We start from the raw sequence: 18383 nt of genomic DNA, 5'->3' as shown, positions 1-18383 counted from the left end.
TCTCCCACAGCCACCTCGGGCAAATACTTCACCTCCTGGTCCGTGCAGCGGGGATAACTGTGCGACGGGCGTTGGACTGGGAGGGGCTCACTTAATGTGGTGGCGGAGGCCAGGAAAGTGCCATCAACCGCTGAATCCGTGTGTGTGCAGGGGGGTATGTGAACAGGCATTTGCAGGGCTAGGCTAGGGGTCGAGAGCCAGCACGCCCGCGCTGCCTGGCTCTGAGAGCCGTCCATGCTCCACTGCTTAATTTGCTGGGACTCCGACCTGCCAAGCCGAGAGGTGCCAGGCTCAGCCCCGACATGCCTGGCACCGCTCTGCTCCCTGGAGGCTGGGGCTGCTTTGGAGGCCTGGTGGGAGGAAGGTCATCCGGAAGGAGTGAACAGAAGTGACCATGGGACCATTCTCCACACATCAGCACAGGATGGGGCCTGTGCGCCTGCCTCTCTCCCCCGGCGCCTGGTTGTTCCTGGCAACCGTTAGGAATGTGTTAGCCTCTCGCCGGGGCGAAATGCTGCCTGTACTTGTGTGGTGGGGACGGCGGCCTGCCCTGCCCCCCTGCCCAGAGCTGGGGCACAAGGAGGGGGGAGGGAGGCCTCGGCTGCATCTGGAAGGTATCCAGTGATCAGTAATACATGCGCCCGGGGTGGGGGAGGGTCCGGAGGTGCACTCGGCGACTCTGCTGATTTAACAGCCTCCGGGCACCGTCCTGAGCACTTCATCTGGGTTACAACACGCGGCGAGCACTTGGGGGAGCAGGGGTCTCGTTTAACCCGGGCCAGCGCCTCCAGGGAACAGCACGGCAGCTCCCTGCCGCCCGCCTGCTTATTATTCCGGGCAAGTAGAGCGCAGTGCACAAGTTGGGAATGCTGCGGCATTGGCAAGTTCCCCGTCGAACGCAGCCGCCTCAGCAGCTCTGCCGGCCTGGGGCCTCGGAGGCGGCAGGCCTGGGTGGGAAGGCGAGGGGCGGGGGGGGGGGGGGCAGGGAAGGCTTGGGGACGGGTCCAGGCAGGCAGGCAAGCTAAGACTGGGCAAGGGCAGCACAGCGATGCAGGGAGGCGATGGTGGGCTCGCAGGGAGGCGATGGAGGGCTCACAGCTCGGCCGATTGGAAACGGGGGAGGGGAGGCTCTGTGGGCTGCAGGGCCAGTGGGAAGGGAATTTAGGGATGTGTGAGGAGACGGCCTGGACCCAGGGGAAGGGACTTAGTGGGCTCAGGGCCCTGCTGGCAGAGCCCTTGGCTAGGGGCCAGGGTAGCTGGTGGCCAATGACCTGGCTGGCAGAGCCGCGAGTGGCTGCCTGGGTCCCCAAGCAAGTAAAAGACACCCCCCCCACACACACACCTGGCGTGATTTGGAACCTGCCGCGCTCCTGGGCTCCTGTTGGGGTCCACGCCACGTCAGAGACACCAGCGGGGCCGGGGGATGGGCCCGGGGAGGCAAGGCAGGTGTGAAATCCAGAAAGGATGGTGTCAGCGCTTGCCTCCCATCCGCCAGCTAATTCCTCCCCCCTCCAATCAAGCAATCTGAGGGATGACATCACAGCTCCAAGGGCTCGGAACGGGGTTTTCTAATTAGCAGGGAAGCGCTGCATGACATGATTCAAGGACTTCTGAGGGTCTCAGCCACTCTGGTTTTTTCTCCTTCCCTTTTGCATCCTGCCGGAGTCCTCAGTGGTGACCTATATCCATAGCCCAGCCCTGTCACACAAGGTAGCTGGGCAATCACTCTTCTCTGCCATCGAAGGACCTACACACCCTCTTGATGCATGTTCATTACTGAGCCTTCAATCCCCACCCCACCCCATAAGAACAGTCTGTTATTCCTATTTTACAGCTGGAGAAACTGAGGCACGGGGAGGTGAAGTGACTTGCCCAAGGCAGCACAGTGAGCCAGTGGCAAAACTGGGCATTACACTTAGGACTCCTGATCCCCCTGCTCTAACCACTAAAGAATACTACATCCCTGAGCTGAGAGTACGTCCCAGCAGCCCTGACTCTCCTCTAAGCACTACTGCGCACTCACTCCAAGAGCCAAGAATGCTGGTTTCCTAGCGCCCAGACCGATATTCGGTTACGGCCTCAGTAGTATAAGCTCTACTGGCCTCCCCTGCTGCCGAGGACCAGGTCTGCTTCAGCACATTTCCTCCCTCCCGGCCTGCCGCGGAGGGACACGGAGGCTAGAATTACGTGGCTTTGTGTGGCAGGTTCGTCCCATGCTGCCCTTTCACTCCCAGCCTGGAGAATTCTCCATCCCTAGAGTTCAGGACTGGAACAAGATTCATTTACGCCCGAGTGGGACCCGCCTGGTTCCCCAGCCAATCCCCACGCTTTCCCCAGGAGCCAAGGACAAACCCTTCCCCCTGGCTTTGGGCTGCTGCCCCCCGACACCGACACCCAAGTGGCTGCATAGGCCACACCCAGCCCAGGCTCCCGGCTCCAGGTTGTGGGCTCCTGGCAGCTCGGTGGGTTTTGGTTTGATTCTGTGGCACGGGGGTGATGGGAACAGAGCAGCCAACAATGGGGAATCTCCCTTTGCTTGGCTTTCTGCGCAGGAGCATCTGCGCGCCTATCTGCCGCATGCCTGCTGTGTATCTGCTTCCTTCCACTGAACGTATGTTTCCATTGCTGTCCATCTGTCTCCCTCCGTCTCTCCCTTGCGCTTTGCATTGCTCTCCTCCAGGCACCGGCAGGAATCTCCGGGCCGGATTCCACAGCTGCAGCCCAGGGCGGCTGCTCGCGCGCGGCGGTGGCGGGATTGGGCTCCGCTGGCTTGCGGAAATTAGAGCGAGCAGTTCAGCCAGTCGCTCATGGATGGGTGTTACTGACCTGCCCCCGGCAGAGTCTGGCCGGCAAAAGGCGGGTGCAGAGAGCCTACGGCCCAGAGAGGAAGGGCACATGGTGAACGTGGGCTTGGGGGCAGGGACGTAGGGTGATGTTTGTCCTAATCTTGAATGCTGACAAGTTTCTCATCTTGTGTTAGGCCTTCCGAGATGCCTGCCTATGCCCCCCCACTGCCTAACCCCCCGTGTCCTACCCACAATTCTGGAGCATATTCAGAGCTGCCAAGTCACTGGGGTGAAGCTGAGATCCAGGTCTGGGATGTGGGGTGAATGGTTTGGCTTACGGCTGAAAGGCCTTTTTTGGGGGGGCCGACTTGATATGGGGGAGTGGAGGGAGGAAGGTTTGGGGTGACGAGCGGTGGAGTCTGCATTGGGCCCTGGGGAAAGGATGAGAGCTGGGTTGGGAGCGGCGCTTTGGCTCTGAATTGGGGGTGACTGTTCAGGGTGATTCCCCTCTGCTCGCTCTGGGCACAGCTGCTGGCTGCCCTCTCTGCAGTGAGGAGGCATTTCCGGCCCTTGCCCGCTCCAGGCCCGTGGGCTTGGCTTTTCTTCCACCAATCAGACTTCTAGGCTTCATGGAGGGTTTTGCCATCCCCACTTAAATGCAGATGCTGCGTGAGTGGTGCTCTCCGCTGCTAGCCTGAGCCCGGAGAAATGGCACATGCACAAGGAAGCTGCTGATGCAGAGGCGAAGAGGGTGGCAGTTTCCCTACCAGAATCCTGCCTGCCTGGCTGCTGCTGCTTTTTTTCCTCCCCCTTGACAGAGACCCATCAACTCAGGCTAATAATGAGAAAATATTGTCACCTTTGTACTGGCTCGGAGCAGGGATCGGATGGGAGGGAGCCGGCTGGAGCGGGGAAACAAATCATTGAAGAAGCCAGGAGAGGCCAAGACACAAATGACAGTGGCAGAGACCCAGAGCCAAAGGCTGCGAGGGAAGAGCCACCCCTGGAGCTTTCTATTCTGGTTCTTGTGCCGGGCCCATCACCGTGGAATCTGGTCGCCTGCTACAGAGCCCTCAGCATTTGTGGGATCTGTTCCCAGCTCTGCCTCTCTGCCCTCTGTCCAACGGGATCACTGAACCTCCCTGCCAAAGAAGGCACTCGCAGGGAGGCTAAGCCGGGCTGTCATTGCAGGTGGCAGGTGCGGGGTGACGCCAGGCAGGCCTTGGCTGTGCATTCGGCCTCGATCCATTCTCGTCCCAGGGTTCTTCAGGACACCGGGTGATCCTGACATGGCACGCGCTGTTCCATCCCAAGGGATCCAAAGACAGCCGCAATAAGTTGTAAGTCACGACGGCGTTTAGCTTCCTTGGTGTGCTTCAGTACATAGATCCAGGGATATCAGCTTCTCGACTATTTTTGAAATGCGGCTGCTTCTGGGTTGGAAAGGAGCAGCCACTTACCAGGAGCTAAGGACAGCAAGAAGTCCAGACAAATTCCATCCCCGTTGAAACTGTCAAGGTCTTTAGCTCATCCAAATGCAGGAATTTGTGCCAGGGACCATTAACGATCTCAGTCAAGATTTCATTTTTATACATGATTGCGTGGGGAATGGGCGCTCTCCTAACGCAGAGGGAAGATGCCCACTTCCACAGCCCATGTTGCCAAGTCCCCTGCAAAGTGGCCTGCCCCGTATGTTGATGAATGGCATGCCTGGGCATCTCCGGGGGAGGCTAGCGAGTGGGCAGCTGCCAGTCACGCCTGTGTCCAGAGGGGCGCTGACGGGCCCCAGCACGAATGGGAATCCCACTAACAGAGATAGCCAGGTGCTCTGTCCTGCGAGAAACACCAGACGGAAACTGCTCAGCTGCATTCTGCGTTTCTCTCCGATGGCTTATTCCCTGTTTGGCTCTCTAGGGTCTGGTGTTTGGCTCCTCAACAGAGTTCTTTGTTCCTGCGCCCATCAGCTGAGAATCCTGTGCAGGCATCTGCTCCCCAAATGCAGCCTCACCCCACCCTCACTGCTCGCATAGCCCCTTGGGTGAGTGACTCTGGGCCCCGTCCCCCCTCTGTCCTCCTGCCTGCTCTCTCGCTGCCTTTCTCCACTCTGCCTTTATTGCTCTGTGTTCACCACTCATCCCCTCCCCATGCGGAGCGTTCTGTTTCTCATCCATATTCAGAGGCACGGCAAGACCTGCCTTGGTTTTTATCTGCAGTAGGAATACATTGATGCAAGGGCGATAAACCCCGGTGTGCAGCCAGCAAACACACACACCTGTGGTATAGCATGTGAAAGGGCTTCTGGAGGGACATCTCCTCTCCTGCCTGGCCACCACTGTGGAGGAGAAAGAACCGTCTCCTCGCTTGGAGTTGCTAAGAGCTAAGGCACCAATGGCCTGCACTTTGGGAGTAAGGATCCAGCTCCCCCATGCACCACACGTTTTCCTCGAGATGCAGGGGAAGGGGCACTGGAGTTGGAGTCGGGTCTCCTGAACAGCACTGAAGAGCTGCTGGGGAAAGGGTGGATCGAGGACGGGCCGCGTGGCTTTGTGAGCCCTTTAGAGCACCTCTGTCTTTGCATTCTGCATTTGTACAGCACCGAGCACAATGGGGCCTGGGCCTGGCCCAGGACAGGCCCTGAGGCATGATTGTGATGCACAGAATACAGGGTGGGAACAACGGAGAGTGGTGGTGGTGGGGGGGGGGGTTCTGGCCTGCTTGATGTAATGGGGGCAGGAGTCCATCTCCTGAGCCCTGGCACTGATGAGTCCGGCTCCAGTTCCGCTCCCCAGCTCTGTCGCCTTCCTGCCTCCCTCCGCCAGGGGTGGGGGCTTGGGGAGAGCCCACCTCTGCCGCAGCTGGCAAAGAGGGAGCGTGCAAGGAGGTAGCCCACAAGCGCCATCGAGCAGGATGTGAGCCGGGGTTCGGTGTGCGCTGGCTCTCCATGGGGATGGGACGGGCGGGGACGCTGGCATCCTTCCAGCCTCTCCTCCTGTGGCGCTCAGACACTCCGCAGCTGTGGCTGGGGGGCCCTAGTGAGCTCGGCCCGGCTTTCAGCCACAGAGCAGGACTATCAGGGCAGGTCTCCCCCACCACGGTCCCGGCAGCGGGACGGGCCCCTGGAGCGAGGCTGAGCGAGGCCAGACTCCAGGATCCACACTGCCCTCGGCACCCTTGCTGAGCCCGCCCCCGCCCACATGGTGGCTCATTGGTTGCCAGCTGAGGTGGTGGGGTATTGGTGATGTGAACACCCGTCCACGGGGAACGTGCTGGGGCCTGCCAGTGACTGCAGAGGCAGCAGGCGTGGGGTGAGCGAGACGTACCGAGGTGCGGGGCCAGGCAGAGGGACGAGCGCTGGGTTGGGGAGCGGGGGGTGTGAGTCCGTGTGGGGTGGAAGGTGGGAGAGGTCTGGGGCAACGGGGATGACGCCAGGAAGACTTTGCCCCAGTTCACATGATGTACAAGGAGCATCAGTGGGGGAGGTGTAGATGGGCCCATATAATATAAGGGATCTATATTTTATTTCCCTAGCCGGGTGGGGAAGCACTGGGCTGGGTTCCCTAGGGAGGGGGTGAACTCTCCATGCCTAGAGTGTTCAAGCCCTGCCTGCCCTAGGATGCTAAGGGGGATGGAGCTAGCCGCTAGCTCCAGGCGGGCAGAGCACAAGATGGGCTCAGGAGGAGAGTGACAGAGGGGCACCCCATCTCTAGCCCACCCCTGTGAGGCAGACCCCTCCTCCCGGCCCTGGTGCAGTAGCCCAGTCCCTGGGTGCTGACCGAGGCCACAGGGAAGGAAGAAGCTGCCTTGGCAGGTGGCGGAGAGACAGCAGCCAGGCCAGGCCGTAGCCCATCCTGTGCCAGTGGCTCTGTGATCCAGAAGGCAGGGAGGGGGGATGTCCCTGCCAGGCTGCTTCTCTCTGGTGGCTGGGTACCAGGCGAGCAGATGCTGCCTCTGGTGACACAGACAGTTGGACGTCTCTTGGCAAGTGGCAGAAGAGTTTCCCCGCAGCCCCGCCCATTACACGGCAGCACCGCAGCTTCCGTGCCCCGAGACGAGCTCCCCCGCAACCATGCCCCAGGGGAGCTGTGACTGCTGCTCCCCGTGCCAGCCCCTCCCTCACCTGGGCTCTTCCTGCTGCGTCCCTCATCCTGCCATCCGCCGGGGCAGCCTGGGCCGTCCCATCTCTCCAGGTGGGGGCCGGGACTTGAACCCACCACACTGCCCTCCGTGGGTGACTGCCCTATCCCCTAAGCTATGCCAGAACCCACTGCCCCCCCCCCCCCCCCCTTACCACCAGGGTGCTTTCTCCACTTCCCTCCCATCCCTCTCCCTGGCTGGTTGCACCTTGGCCTCTCTGCATCCTCACCCTGTTGAGGGAGGAGGCTGCAGGGCGTCCCGGGGCCACAGCCCACACTGGGATCAGATGGAGGTTCCCCCCCTGCACAAGGCCCCGGACTCTGAGCTCTAACTGCTGCAGGAAAGGGCTGGTGTGGGTCAGTGCTGCAGGGACAGGCCCCTCGCCAGGAGCAGCATGGACAGCGCCCTGTTCCTGAGCCCCAGCTCCTCACTCAGCCGGGCCTCGGGGTGTTAATCCCCCCAGTTAACTCATTGGCTTCTGGGCCGACTGCGCAGCTCGTAGCCCAGCGGCAGGGCTCCGTAGCCGGGCTTCCCCCCAGCAGATTCAGGACTTGGAGGGCTGGGGGAGGGGCATCTTTCTGTTCTGTGTCTGTACAGCCCCTGGCGCGTGTGGGGCTCCTAGGGGCTTGACTGCCCACGGGAATGCAGCCTCTCCCGTGGCAACCCCTGGCTGAGCCGCAGCAGCCCAGGGGCAAGAGAAAACCTGCCCCAGGGACACAGAGCTCAGGTCCGTCCCGGCTCTCCCATCCGATGGCTGGGCCTTTGGCTGCCTGCGTGGCCAGCAGAAAAGCCTCCGGGGAGGGCGAGGCCAGTGTCTCGCTCGGTGGCCCCCCAGGGTGAATGGGTGGCCGTGGGTGGCTGGAGTCTCCCCGTGGCGTGCGAGCAGCGCTGAGTATCCTCACTGCGCCCGCGCGCCATGGCTCCCTGTCCCCAGGGCCCACAGCTGCGCCGAGCTAATATTGACATTTTCCAGGCCCTACGCTGGCTCCCGCCTGATGGGTTTGTGAAATGTTTCAGGAGCCCCGAGCCCTTTCTCTCCCCCGCCTCCCTTTGTTCTCCTGCTGGCGTCACTCGCCTGCCTCTCCCGCACAATATTCATTTTAACGGTAACAATCCGGGGGGGGGGGGAGGAAAACACCCCTCCCCCACCAACTCCTTTGCTTCCCCCCCCGCGCGTGGTGCCGAGGGATGCCCTGACGTTGCAGTGAGGTACAAAGGCTGCCGAGGCTTTTTCCAGAATGCACCTGCTTTTCTCGCAGGCTCACCAGGCGCTTTGTAGCTGCTGCCTCCCACTTCTCCGGGGTTTATTTATAGTCTGTCTTGCCCTGGCTCTCTCTCCAGCACCGCCGAGCTGCCTGAACGCTTAATGTCTTGGAAACGCTGCTGTGTCGGCTTGGCTGCACTCGGGCCTTGTAGAGGAAGCTGCTTGAAGGGCGGGGGGGGGAAAAATCACCTCAGGAACCACCAACGAGCCCTGATCATCGCTTCAGCTGCCAGGGAGCGGGCGGGGGAGTCCCAGCTCTGCTTGTTCCTCCTCACTGGTCAACTCAGGAGCGGTGGCGTCATCCTTGGCACAGGGATGGGGACAGAGTCTCCCCAGGGGACTGGCCCGGCTCCTCGAGGCTCTGTAGGGATCTAAGGGAGCGAGGTGCCTCAGTACCTCTTGAGGATCTGGGCCAGCGTGGCTGCTGGTTCCACGGGCCCAGATTTGGATGAGGCAGGAGAGTGAGGGTGGCGGGTTCTAGCGCCGCCTCTGCCCATCCTTGGAGCAACCAGACTGCCCACGCAGGGTATAAGGGACGTCCTGAAGGCAGGGTGGGCTCCCGCGTGCCTTAGGGCATTGGCCTAGGAATCAGAGGGTGACAGGCTCTAGCCCCACCCCAGGGCTAGAAGTCACGCCTCGGCAGGTGGGGAACCGGAGACGGAATTTCCCTCCCAGCCCATCCCACTGAGTCTGCCAGGCACAAGACAGTCGTCCGGCTGCACTGCCCAAGAGAGCTCCTCTTGCTCTCAGGATGGAGTGCTTCTGCCTCCTTAGTACCCTCCTGTAGGTTTACACGGTGCCCCGAAGGTCCACCCCAGGCAGCGGAGACACCGGGGCAGCACAAGCTGTGTTGTTTGGGTCTGGCTGCGTCCACCATGGGCGGCGAGTTATATGGGCTTGTGGTGCCCCTGCTCCAGAAATATTCAGAGCTGGGTCTCCCCCCCCCAGCCCTGCCTGGAGTGGGCCCCGGCCCCCCTGTGCGTCCTCCCACCCCAGCCCCAGAGCATCCCCCACTGGCCCCAGTCCGGCCCTGCCGTGCACGACTTTCAGTCCAGCTCCCCCTTGCCGGCTGCTGCTGCCATGCGCGGCGTTGATAGGTAAGTGAGGAGACGCCCGGGTGTGACGTGATGTCACAGCCCGGGACTTTAAAACTGCTCGGCATGGCATTGCGCCACGCAGCCTAGCTCTGGGTTCGGAGTCTGGGGACTTCTGGGGCCCGAGCGCAGACTCCAGCCCCGCAAAGTGGAAGGCAGAAGGGAAGGGAAGGGGGAGGAAGGGGCTTGTGTGGAGGGGGAGGAGAAAGAAAGGGGAAGGCACCAAGGGACAGCGTGGAGGAGAGACAAATGCCAGGGGGCCAAGTGCAGACAATGAGGAATAGGACAGGAGGGGAGGGGGGACAGGGTGATGCTGCAATTGGAGAGGGTAAGGGCATTGGGGACTAGAGGGGGGAGGGGGAGGTGCTGGGAAAAGGCTTGAAAGAAGGGGTGGGCATGAGGAAGGCAGGGATGGAGCAAATCATGTGTGAGGGCACAGAGGGGCATGAGAAGAATGGGGGCAGAGAGTGGTGAGGGGGTGGGCATCAGGGAAAAAGAGGGCAAAGGGAGAAGGGGCAGTAAGGGAAGGGGGAGGCACCAGGAGGGTGCAGGGCTAAGGGAAGGTGCAGGTGTCAGGGGATTCTGAGGGTGAAGCAGAAGGGCAGACACCTGCAGGGGAGGGACCAGCACCAGAGGAGAGAGGCAGGGCAGGTGTGTAGAGGGAGGTGTTAGGAGAGGGGATGAGGAGGGGTAGCTCATGTGATCAGAGTGGGGCTACTGGAGGAGCGGGCACAGGGGGAGAGAAGGGCTGGTGGAGGGGGGCAGGTTGCAGGAGGGCTGAGGGCAGTGAGAAGGCCAGGAGTCAGGACAGCAGAGGAGGGTGAGGAGTTGGGGGGCAGCAGGCACCAGGGGAGTTGATGGAGCAAGGGGAGGAGACATGGCAACAGAGAGAAAAGGTAAAGGTCTATAAAGTAGGGTATGTCTACACTACCCCGCTAGTTCGAACTAGGAGGGTAATGTATGCATACCGCACTTGCTAATGAAGCCCGGGATTTGAATTTCCTGGGCTTCATTAGCATAAGCGGGGAGCAGCCCTTTTTAAATCCCCACTGCTTCGAACCCCGTGCAGCACGGCTACACGGGGCTCAAACTAGGTAGTTCGGACTAGGTTCCTATTCCGAACTACCGTTACTCCTCATGAAACGAGGTGTACCGGTAGTTTGAACTAGGAAGCCTAGTCCGAACTACCTAGTTCGAGCCCCGTGTAGCCGCGCTGCACGGGGTTCGAAGCAGTGGGGATTTAAAAATGGCGGCTCCCCGCTTATGCTAATGAAGCCCGGGAAATTCAAATCCCGGGCTTCATTAGCAAGTGCGGTATGCATACATTACCCCGCTAGTTCGAACTAGCGGGGTAGTGTAGACATACCCGTATTTATTAATAACTTGGGTGCCACAGTGGCACATCCAAACAAGCCCCATGAACTCAGTACTGGTGCACACCACAAAATTAGCTCTGCTCATGGGAGGAAACTCTTAGGCTATGTCTACACTGGCGGCTTCTTGCACAAGAACATCTTGCACAAGGGTTCTTGTGCAAGAAGTCGTGTGCAAGAACATGTCCACACTGCCATGTGCGAGTTGTGCTTTTGCGCAAGAGCATCCATGGCAGTGTTGACGCCCTCTTGCGCAAGAAAGCTCCGATGGCCATTTTAGCCACAGGGGTTTCTTGCGCAAGAAATCCCTGCCGAGCAGCCTTACTGCCCTCTTGTGCAAGAGAGCTCACACCTATTAAAAAAAAGCGCTCTTGCGCAAGATGCTCTCTCTTCCCACGCCGTACTGTAAATTTCCTTGCGCAAGAGCAGGCGGGCAGTGTGGATACTCTGTGGGTTCTTCCTCAAGAAGGGCTGTACTTGCACAAGTAGCCGTGAGTGTAGACAGAGCCTTAGAGGGAACACTTCCCCCAGCCTCTCTGCACCCGAGTTAATGTCACACACATTGGGGTTAATGCAATTGCAGGATAGTTGCATGAGGGGGGTATGGTGGGGGCCAAACTAATCCCTGTTGGTAGGAGGATGGTGGGAAAAGTCCTTCGAGAGGGGTGACATGACACCTTTTACTTCTGATCATGTCCATCTTGCCCCGAGCGTGTTACCTCAAGAGGCCTGGTTAACAGAGGTCAGGGGGTGTGGTTAATGGGGGTCGGGGCATGGTTAACAGAGGTCAGGGGGTGTGGCTAATGGGGGTCGGAGCATGGTTAACAGAGGTCAGGGGGTGTGGCTAATGGGGGTCGGGGCATGGTTAACAGAGGTCGGGGGGTGTGGCTAATGGGGGTCGGAGCATGGTTAACAGAGGTCAGGGGGTGTGGCTAATGGGGGTCAGGGCATAGTTAACAGAGGTCAGGGGGCGTGGCTAATGGGGGTCGGAGCATGGTTAACAGAGGTCAGGGGGTGTGGCTAATGGGGGTCGGGGCATGGTTAACAGAGGTCAGGGGGTGTGGCTAATAGGGGTCGGAGCATGGTTAACAGAGGTCAGGGGGTGTGGCTAATGGGGGTCGGGGCATGGTTAACAGAGGTCAGGGGGTGTGGCTAATGGGGGTCGGGGCATGGTTAACAGAGGTCAGGGGGTGTGGCTAATGAGGGTCGGGGCATGGTTAACAGAGGTCAGGGGGTGTGGCTAATGGGGGTCGGGGCATGGTTAACAGAGGTCAGGGGGTGTGGCTAATGAGGGTCGGGGCATGGTTAACAGAGGTCAGGGGGTGTGGCTAATGGGGGTCGGGGCATGGTTAACAGAGGTCAGGGGGCGTGGCTAATGGGGGTCGGGGCATGGTTAACAGAGGTCAGGGGGTGTGGCTAATGAGGGTCGGGGCATGGTTAACAGAGGTCAGGGGGTGTGGCTAATGGGGGTCGGGGCATGGTTAACAGAGGTCAGGGGGTGTGGCTAATGAGGGTCGGGGCATGGTTAACAGAGGTCAGGGGGCGTGGCTAATGGGGGTCGGGGCATGGTTAACAGAGGTCAGGGGGTGTGGCTAATGAGGGTCGGGGCATGGTTAACAGAGGTCAGGGGGCGTGGCTAATGGGGGTCGGGGCATGGTTAACAGAGGTCAGGGGGCGTGGCTAATGGGGGTCGGGGCATGGTTAACAGAGGTCAGGGGGTGTGGTTAATGGGGGTCGGGGCATGGTTAACAGAGGTCAGGGGGTGTGGCTAATGAGGGTCGGAGCATGGTTAACAGAGGTCAGGGGGTGTGGCTAATGGGGGTCGGGGCATAGTTAACAGAGGTCAGGGGGTGTGGCTAATGAGGGTCGGAGCATGGGTAACAGAGGTCGGGGGTGTGGCTAATGGGGGTCGGAGCATGGTTAACAGAGGTCAGGGGGTGTGGTTAATGGGGGTCGGGGCATGGTTAACAGAGGTCAGGGGGTGTGGCTAATGGGGGTCGGGGCATGGTTAACAGAGGTCAGGGGGTGTGGCTAATGGGGGTCGGGGTATGGTTAACAGAGGTCAGGGGGTGTGGCTAATGAGGGTCGGAGCATGGTTAACAGAGGTCAGGGGGTGTGGCTAATGGGGGTCGGGGTATGGTTAACAGAGGTCAGGGGGTGTGGCTAATGAGGGTCGGAGCATGGTTAACAGAGGTCAGGGGGTGTGGCTAATAGGGGTCGGAGCATGGTTAACAGAGATCGGGGGTGTGGCTAATGGGGGTCGGGGCATGGTTAACAGAGGTCAGGGGGTATGGCTAATGGGGGTCGGGGCATGGTTAACAGAGGTCAGGGGGTGTGGCTAATGAGGGTCGGGGCATGGTTAACAGAGGTCAGGGGGTGTGGCTAATGAGGGTCGGGGCATGGTTAACAGAGGTCAGGGGGTGTGGCTAATGAGGGTCAGGGCATGGTTAACAGAGGTCAGGGGGTATGGCTAATGGGGCACCACCAAAAATTATACAAACCTGCCACCTGCATCCAGCAGCCTCTGTAAGGCATGTGAATTATTCACGTCAGCCCAAGGAGGAGTGCAGGGTCTGGATCGGCTCTCCGGAGGCTGGCGGGTACCTCCCCATGCCTCCTCTCATGCAATGCATTCCCCAGCCGCATGCCTCCTGCCTCCTGCCTGGAGAGGTCGAAGCGCCCCCTCCCCAGCTGAGCGGGACTAGTCCCCCCTTTGCTGGTGGAACAGAGGAGCTGCTGGAGGGCTAGCTCTGGCCCATCCAAAAAAAGAAGGTGAAGCTGAGGCAGGGGAAAGGGAAACTGAGGGCCGGGGCATGGGTGCTCCTTTCTGGTTCCCTGTGGAAGGAGCAAACTGGAGCTAGAGGAGTGAAATATGCAAGAGGAGGGCGCGAGGAACTGAGCGGCAGAGGGGAATGAGACAATAGGACCTGTGCAAATTACTCCTGTAGGGAGAGCGGTGAGTCAGCGGGTCTGTATGGAATCACCTCCTTCTTATCTAGATCCCAGAGCACTTCCCAAAGGAGGCCAGTACCCTTATCCCCATGTTACAGAGGGGAAAGCTGAGATGCCAGCAGGTAAAAGATGTGTCCAAGGCCACCTGGTGGCAGAGCCAAGAATTGACCCTAATGCTCCTGCAGCCCAGCCCAGTGATCTATCCACTAGGCTACACTGCCCCCTTTGGGGCACCAGTGTTGTGGTGCTTAGCACTGAAGGCTCATGGAACGCATGAGCTAGCTAGCAGCGGCGGGAGCTCTGCTTTGGGAGCAGCACGGATGCTCAGTCACAGAGTCTAAGAGAACATGAAAGCTTTGGACGGTGCAGCTCAGCTGATTTTCCTTGGCTTCCTCTCAAGCATATTAATGCCTATTGCCCACGGATTATCTGAGGCCTCTGTGCTCACTGCTGCCTGGGTCCCTTGGTATTTCTCGCTCTGCTGGTCGGTTTCCTTGTGCTGCAGGAAAGTCAAAGCTGAACAAAACCACCCTGGGCTGGCTAATCCTCACTCGCAGCGGGCGCACAGGGCGGCGCTGGGCCCTGGGATCGCCCTTTGTTTGCAGCCTTGAAAGGTGGAAGTCAGCCGTGTGCAGAGAGCCGGCACCCAGGCCTGGCCCCACTCAGGTGGCCAGGATTGAAGTGTGCAGAGGGGCCTTGTTCTGGTCCCACTGCAGGGGGTCGCTTCACCCATAAGGGAATATCATGGGTGGGGGGAGACGGCTTGACAGCCCTGCAGGCAGAAGCCCCGTTTGCCCTCAGGAGAGGGGCAGCCAGGGCAGTGGCCTTACATGCTCCCCACTGCCCCCTTTCCCTCGTCTGCTCTACCAGCGTGCCCCAACCTTGACCTAGAAGAGCTGCTTTTTAGGGTGAGAGGGGAGATCCGTCTCTGCTCCAATGCTGTGAGAACTGTTGCTGCAATACGGAAATATAGTTATCCCCCCTCTGCTGGGAATGTAAGCTGGGGCCAGGAGGGCTGAGCTAGTGCGCGGGAGGGCCTGGGTGGAACGGCGGAGTAGAGGGGTGGTGGCGAGGTGATGCTAGGGGAGCCCAGGGATCGGTGTGGGGACGGAGGTGTCTTTCAGCTCCCAGGACGGTGACTGCATCCCCCCTTGAGCGAGTATCAAGTGCATGCAGGCCTCCAGGGCCGGAGCAGAGAGCGATGGCTTCCATTAGCTCTGGGGTGCCGGCAGGCAGGCCCTGCTGAGGTGTCTCCAGTTGCTCCCCAATGAAGATGCCCAATGGAATGAAACCTGGAGGAGAAAGACGAAGAGGGGACGAGCCCCAGCGAGAGTCGAGGCGCCACGGCATTTTGTGGCCCCCATGTGACGCAGGCTGGCGTGGCTGGGGCGGGGCTTGGGCAGGGCTGGGGCGGGGCTGATGGGCGAGGCTGTGGAGAGTGAGCTGACCTGGCCGTTGACTCCTCAATTTCCTGTGCTGCCAGGCCGAATCTCCCCCCGTACCAGCTCATACTATCACAACACTGTCCTCCTCCCGCCGGGCCCCAGGGGAGGGCCGCCTATAAAAATAACCACTGAAAAATAAACCCGGTCGCCACGCGAGAGGCTGCCATCTGCCGCGTGGGCGAGGGAGCACGAGACGAGCTGCTGGCGCTTGGCTAGCGGCGATGCCAAGTGACTAAGTGTAGGGGCAGGAATACACCACGTTCCCCTGGGATTCCTCAGCAGTTGGCTCCCCTGGATTCCTGTTCCCTCGCCGTCCCTGCCGCAGCGTGATGGGGCTCGCTGAGGGGGCCGGAATGCAGCACGCTTCCCTCCTCTGTCCCCAGAGGACTCTGGGCACCGGGGCTGGTGGGCTGCCGGGGCGACCGCAGCCATGTGGCAGGCTGCTGATGGTCAACCGAGGGGTTGTAAGTATGGCCGGGCAGCCCGGAAGGGGATGGGCTGTGGCTGTGCGCAGGGGCAGATGAACACACCCTGTGGCCTCTATTTAGGGGGGCCAACAGGAGCTGTCCCGGGTTAAATTTCAGCAGAAGTGGGCACATACAACTCCACGAGGAGCTTCGGATCTGTCCCCTGCTCACGGCTCCCTGTCCTCGCCAACCCCCGCTCCGTATTCCATGTCCTCTCCCCCACACTTTGAGCCAGCAAAGCCCTTCCTTTCCCTCCCCCAAGCACAAAGCAAACCCCAGGGCATCACTGGCCAGGCCAGGGTCTGTTACAATGGCCCGGCCCCCCTCCTTCGCCGCTAGCTGGCTCACAGGGAATACATTCTGCCTGGTGCCAAACCCTTCACTCCTCAATTAGTAGCTTAAAAAAAAAGTGTTATTGAACATTTTCGAAGGAGCAGGGTTTCCATGGTACCCAGTCAGGAGGTGCCTTTCCGCAGGCTTGCTGCTCCGCAGGAATCCGTGAGCACTGGCGACTGGCCTGAATTGACACTTCACCTGCTGTACCGCACGCACACGGGTGTTTATGGGCTCACAATTGCACACGTGTGTGCAGGCTCACACGTACGAGCAAATACACAGGCCTGCTTGTGCGCTCATTTACCATCCCTTAGCAATCCGTAATGTTAGATCTCAGACTCGGCATGTCCCAAGCATTGCTGCCTGGTACTTCCCTGGGCTAGAAACCTGCTCTCGTGCACTGTAGCTCTTGACACAAACAGTTCCCTTTAATAATTCACTGGCGGGGGGCGGGGGGTAGGTAATCGACCCTTATTTAATGAAGAACCTAAGAGAGGGGGAATTTGGCCTGGTCTGGCTCTAGCCAAAGGTGGAGTAAAGCCATGGGCACTGGATGATTGCGCCCCAGAGAGCAGGCGCAGCGCCGCCGCCACTGAAGAGAGCTGCCCACCTCGCACTCAGGAAGGGCCAGGAGCAAACCAGCCAGGTCGGCTGTAACTAGACACAGCTCCTTGAGTGAAGGCAGCTGCACCTGCTTATGCCGGCAGAGTCTCTGCCCCACGGTGACTGCAGTTTGAGCACCTCTGGCTTCGCGATTCCAGCAGAGGGCTGTGTTGGGATACCCCGACTCTGGTCCTGACTGGGCCCTTGAGCATGTCACTTCCCTGAGTGCTTAGAGCACTGGATTGGTACTCAGGAGCCAGGATTCAGTTCCTGGCTCTGTGGCCAGTGGTACACAGGCAAGTCCCTGCCTTGCCCTGTGCCTCAGTTTCCCCATGTCTTCAATGGAGCGGATTCTGTCCTCCTTTGCAAAATACAGTGAGCTCTATGGATGAAAACCAGTTATGTAAGAGCACGGGGTTATTGCACTGGGCGGGGGATGTTAGACTGACCTACGCTGGGGGGCGGCTGCAGGGGAGGGGGGGTTTGCCGGCTACAATGCTAAGGCCTCTTTGCAGCTTTCAAGTGACAGTGGCTATGAGGCTGGATGCTGGAGGGAGGCCAACCTGTGCGGCTGCAGGAGATGGTTGATCAATGTCTCTGATGCTGCACTCGGGCCCGGTCCAGTCTTGCCCTGTGTTGCATGAATGCAGGGGTGAGGGGAGAGGATGGTGCAGGGATGCTCAGAGTAGGATGCTCCCAGAGCCTCAAGGACCTGGCCTACCAGCTGAAGGGCAGCACCAGGGTCCAGGTGGGCAGCCGGGCGTTGCTCTTCCGAATGGTCCAGCCAAACATCCCGGCCCTGCGCCTTGCACCGCCCTGGGTTGTGTGGGACGGCTCTCAGCCAAGGTCCTCCTGCCCTGCGCCTCTGACCCCCTCCTGCCTGCTCACTTCCACTACTCAGGTCCCAAGTTTTGTCCTTGGTCTCGAAAGCTGCAGCAGCTGCATCTTGGCCCTTCCCAGCGGCATTCCCGTTTGTTCTGCCAGAGGTGCGGAGGGGCTGCCGCCGGAATTCAGGGCCCAGAGCTGCCAGGCTCAATCTCAGGTCCCTGGAGGGACAGGCCCCTCCTCTCATGCGCACACACGATCCCCCTCCCCCCTCCACGGCAGCAGTGATCCCCCAGGCCAGTCTCATCTGAGGCCTGCTCAGCTGGGTTGGCAAGTGGGCAGCCCTATTGAAAGCCCCAGGTAGAGGACCTGTGAAACAGGAGCCGAAGGGGAAGCTACTCCAGGGACACCTTGCTTGCTGTGCTGGCACAGAGGGAGCGATGCGTCACCTGGAATCTCGCCCTCCATCGCCACTGCCTACCCTCCGCCCCGAGACTCGGCGCCGGCGCTCGCCTGACCTCACAGGCTCCGCGCTCGCCTGCACAAAGCCGGGCCACCAGCCCTTCTCCGCGGAAGGAAACAAAAGCCGCGCTCTTCGCTGCCCGAGAGGAACGGCCCCCCCAGCGGCTGCAGCAAGAGGCATCTGCTCTCTGTGCATCAACACGGGGAACGAGATTTGTGCCTGCTTGACAGCCCACCTACCCCTTCCTCCTTCTCCCCTCCCCTCCCCTCGCCCTGGCACATGTGACAGAGTTCTGCTGCGCGGAGCAGATGGGAGAAAGCAGGCTGAGCTCTGAGTGATGAGCGTTCCCGAGCCCACGGGCAAGGTAAGGTGGCCCTGAGTCACAGCGTGGTGACGGTGCAAACACCTTGCTCCTTGGGAGAGGGGCTGGGCTGTGGGAGGGGAGGGGGGCGAGTGCGTCAGAAAGAGCCGCAGACGGAGGGGGGGCAAGGGATGGACAATAGGGGAGAGGGCTGGCACGCGCTCGTCAGAGGCACAATTTGAGGTGATTAAGCCGAGGAGGAGATGCTGCAGGCAGCGCTGACACGTATGGAAGGCAGCGCCAGGCCCTTGCCAGGTGGCTCTGGCTCATTCCCACGTCA

At 60.2% G+C, this 18383-nt stretch overlaps 2 long non-coding RNA genes across 2 annotated transcripts in view; both read left to right on the top strand.

The window, feature by feature from the left end:
• The window catches only part of LOC142824483 (uncharacterized), a 42142-nt gene extending 39039 nt beyond the window's left edge, over window positions 1-3103 (top strand). The window contains exon 4 of the long non-coding RNA XR_012899349.1: window positions 2981-3103. This is a non-coding gene — a long non-coding RNA (uncharacterized LOC142824483). The remainder of the gene's footprint in view (window positions 1-2980) is intronic.
• A 186-nt stretch (window positions 3104-3289) lies between these two features.
• LOC142824427 (uncharacterized) lies at window positions 3290-8354 on the top strand. The gene is made up of 3 exons (XR_012899303.1): window positions 3290-4126; window positions 4701-4824; window positions 8262-8354. It is a non-coding gene; the product is annotated as an uncharacterized LOC142824427 (long non-coding RNA).
• Window positions 8355-18383: the final 10029 nt, after the last annotated feature.

Source organism: Pelodiscus sinensis, unplaced genomic scaffold, assembly GCF_049634645.1.
Source record: "Pelodiscus sinensis isolate JC-2024 unplaced genomic scaffold, ASM4963464v1 ctg35, whole genome shotgun sequence".
NCBI classification, from domain to species: Eukaryota; Metazoa; Chordata; order Testudines; family Trionychidae; genus Pelodiscus; species Pelodiscus sinensis.
This window is presented reverse-complemented; position numbering and strand designations above follow the sequence as displayed.